This window comes from Apium graveolens, chromosome 8, assembly GCF_009905375.1.
Source record: "Apium graveolens cultivar Ventura chromosome 8, ASM990537v1, whole genome shotgun sequence".
Classification (NCBI taxonomy): domain Eukaryota; kingdom Viridiplantae; phylum Streptophyta; class Magnoliopsida; order Apiales; family Apiaceae; genus Apium; species Apium graveolens.
The window spans coordinates 161,372,740-161,376,834 of record NC_133654.1 but is presented as its reverse complement, the minus strand read 5'-3'; the positions used below and the strand labels follow the sequence as shown (position 1 = coordinate 161,376,834).

Below are 4,095 nucleotides of genomic sequence, written 5' to 3'. Positions count from 1 at the left end.
TTTTAAAAGCTTAAAAATAATTTAATTTTTTTAGGAATTATTTAAATTAATTATAAATAATTTACATTTATTTAACTATTTATAAATAAAATTAACTGATTAAATGAATTAATCAATTATTTAAATTCATAAATAATTACCTAATATAAATTATAAATAATTAAATCAAATTAGATTTTTGAAAATAATAAAAGAAAATAATTTTTGGAAGTTTTGGAATTTAAAATAGTAAGTAAATGATTTTTTTTTTAGAATTTTAGAAATAGATTTGTTTTGAAATAAAAATATAAGAAAATAGCAGAAACGGTTTCTTAAAATGATTTCAGGAACGGGAAGAATCAAACGGCATATTCAGTGAAGAAGACGACCGGAAATTTTGAAGAACTCGCCGGAAACTTTGCAGAATCCGCCGAACTTCGAAATTCCGGCATCGTCAGTATCAACCTTAAAACAACCTGTTTCTGTCATTTTTTTATCCCAAATCCATGCTTGCACACCCGGTATTTCAATTACGGCCATATCAACCCGGAAACATCGCCAGGATCACATTTTCGATCAAACCAAATTCGGTTCGAGCTTTTCCGGCCAAAAATTGAATCAATACAAACCTTAACCAAAATTCGAGTTTAAATTAACAAAATGAAGCTTAGAATCTGTATAATCATTACCCATAATCACAATCAACAATCCAATAACCATAACCTCTGAAAATCGAATCTAAAAATCCAAAAAAACAAGAATCCAGTTTAATCATTCATGGACTCAAACAAATCAAACAAATACATAAATCGATTGCCCTGATCATCATAAAGCTGATCATAACTTCAAAAACAACCAACAATCATCAAAAATCAACAACGATTTCAAGCTTCAAGAACATAAAAAATGACTTTTAGAAATACTGCACCTCAGGTGATGATTTTAGTACGAACAGAAAGCTCTCGTCGAGAGGATGATTTCGACTACCTGAACGTCCGATTTGGTTTGCTAAATCAATCAAAAACCGTGATTGAAGTTGAAGGAAAAGATTTCACCCCCAAGAATGTTCTTGCCTATTTCTATTTTTTTGAAATTTTAATATAATAAAATGAATAAAAAAAATCTGTTTCAGCTAGTTATATTAAATCTAAAATTATAGCCCTAAAATAAATTAAGGGTGTTTTTATCCCTAAATTAAAATAAATAGACCCTAAAATAATAATTACGGGGAATAATTTTAAAAACGATAAAATATAAAATTACTGTCAAAATTCCCCAAAAATTACGAATAATTTTATAAAAATAAAAACACATATTTTATGGGATTTGACGCCCCGGTGGGGTATGATAAGTGGCATTTTATACCACTTCGAACGTCTTAAAATGGCTTAAATTGGTGTCTTGAAATCAAGTATTTTGTGTATTTGATGCGTTTTTCTAGTATTTATGCATTTCAGGGTATTAGTTGCATTTCGGGGGAGGAATCATCAAGAATAAGCCTTGGCATGTGTTCACCATTGCGAGAGGAAAGGAATGGGCAGATTACGGAGAAGAAACGGAGCAAACCTGGATTTTTTCCAGTAGAGGCCTGTGCGCCCGCGCAGCAATGCTGAGCGGCCGCGCAGCAACCTGCGCGCCCGTGCAGCTATGCTGAGCGGCCGCGCAGGGTCGGGGAAAAAGATAAATTATTTTAAACTTCTACTTCTGTTTGGCTTCCAACTTCTATGTAATCTGAGTTTTATGGGACTATTATATAGGTAGATTTGAGACGTTTTCACAGAGATTATTAAGGAGATTATGTTTTAGATTGTGTTTTACGCAAGAAGCGAAAGAGATAAGGAAGAAGACCGATTTAGCACACCGCAGCGAAGAGGAAGCATATATTCTTGTGATTCTTGTTTCGTTGTAACGTTGGATGCTAGTTTTCTTGCTTTGACTTATTTACTCTTGTGACGTACTCTGTTTTAATATAATTAGTTTAGTTATTATTTTCTTGTGTTTGTTTGTCATGATTTCATATGAACCCATGATGGCGATAAGTTCTATTATGGGCTAATCGTGATCATGGGGTTGCAACGGATTTATTATGGAATTCTTAGTTAATTGTTTAATACTTTAGTGTGTGATGATTGCATGATATCTAGTATTGGTTGTGCGTATTCGTCTTATGTGCGTCGCAAACATATAAGATAGGGTGTTAATCTCTTGTGAAGCGACGGTGGATCTTGAGGTTTAGAACTTGCCATGCTAGCATAGGTTCATGTACGTTGTGCATGATTAGTGGGTAACTCTAACAGTTTTATTTGCCCTATGTAATCAAAAGGAATAACTTGTGCTTAAATCGTTGTGTTGTCAATTTCTGTAGATATATAGGAACTCAACATAATTGATGACTATTCAACTTCTATCTTAATTGTGGATGCTTGGTAGAATGGTATTAGTACAATGAAAGTTGGCTTTTATCAGTTTCGTGTTATTCGGTTAATATCATCACTGTCACATGCTAAAGGTAATAACAATGGCTATAGAAGGAAGTAATAATGAAGTTGTGATCTCATGAGTGTTTTATTATTGATAAATTGAAGTGTTAGTTAAGTGGTTAATTAAGTAGTTAATTATAGTTAATATTTAATCAACAATTTTAAGTGTTATTATCTTAACATTGAGAAGTAATCATACATTGGTGAGTGAGTTTAATTAGACAATAATTTAGTCTGAGTCTCTTAGGGAACGAACTAGAAAGTATTCTATATTACTTACGAACGCGTATACTTGCGTGAATATTAGCGCGTGTTTTCGCCCTAACAAGTTTTTGGCGCCGCTGCCGGGGACTCGGCGTATTTGTTTAGTTTATGTACTTACCATCATTGGTCATTAGGACTCAGTGATTAGGACGTAGTAGTTACTTACTCTTTTCGGTTGTGTTTCAGGTACTTTAGCAAGCGTTTATGCAAACTCGTTCTCGTGCTCGCAAGAGGACTTTAGATACAGCTGAGGAGACAGACGAAGTTCTTGATATTCCGGGGAAGTTAGATTTTGAGGATTCGGATTCAGGAACTAAGCAGAAAGAACCAGTAAATATGGGAGATCGTATTGTTCAAGCTGATCCAGCTCTTATGGATTTTTCTCGGCCTAAAATTGATGACATTCAGTCAAGCATCCTTCATCCGGCTATTCAAGCTAACACCTTTGAAATCAAGCCGGGCACTATTCAGATGGTGCAGAATTCTGTTTCTTTTGGAGGAGCGGCAACTGAAGACCCCAACATGCACATAAGGAATTTTGTCGAGATCTGCAGCACTTTTAAGTACAATGGCGTGACTGATGAGGCTATCAAGTTGAGGCTTTTCCCATTCTCACTGAGGGATAAGGCTAAAGACTGGTTACATTCTGAACCAGCTGGGTCCATCACTACGTGGCAAGATCTTGCGCAAAAGTTTCTGGTGAAGTTTTATCCAATGGCAAAGATTGCTGCTATGAGGAGTGCTCTTACTCAGTTTGCGCAGCAACCTACAGAATCTATGTGCGAGGCTTGGGAATGCTACAAGGAAATGTTGAGAAAATGTCCACATCATGGAATGCCGGATTGGATGGTGATCACTGGTTTCTATAATGGTTTGGGGGCCCAATCTCGGCCCATGCTCGATGCAGCAGCTGGAGGCGCCTTATGGGCTAAAAGTTATACTGAGGCGTATAATCTTATCGAGACGATGGCTACAAATGAGCATCAAAACCCAACTCAGAGGATGACGTCAGGCAAGGTAGCAGGTATTCTGGAAGTTGATGCAGCCACCGCTATTGCAGCCCAGCTCCAAGCGCTATCAATGAAGGTTGATTCTCTGGCTACGTATGGAGTTAATCAAATAGCTATGGTTTGTGAGCTTTGTGCAGGTTCTCATGCTACGGATCAGTGTTCTCTTGTCAATGAATCTGTTCAGTATGTGAATAATTATCAGCGATAACAGCAGCCTGTGCCAGCAACCTATCATCCTAACAACAGAAATCATCCAAATTTCAGTTGGGGGAATAATCAGAATGCTATTCAGCCACCATATTAGCAAGGAGTGAGTAAACAGTTTAACCCACCTGGATTCCAGCAACCACAGCAGTATGCTA

The 4,095-nt window shown here is 36.3% G+C and overlaps 1 non-coding gene across 1 annotated transcript; it reads right to left on the bottom strand.

Moving 5' to 3' along the window:
* Positions 1-3,452: 3,452 nt before the first annotated feature.
* On the bottom strand, positions 3,453-3,559 carry LOC141681693 (small nucleolar RNA R71). The gene has a single exon (XR_012559120.1). It is a non-coding gene; the product is annotated as a small nucleolar RNA R71 (small nucleolar RNA).
* Between the last annotated feature and the right edge of the window lie 536 nt (positions 3,560-4,095).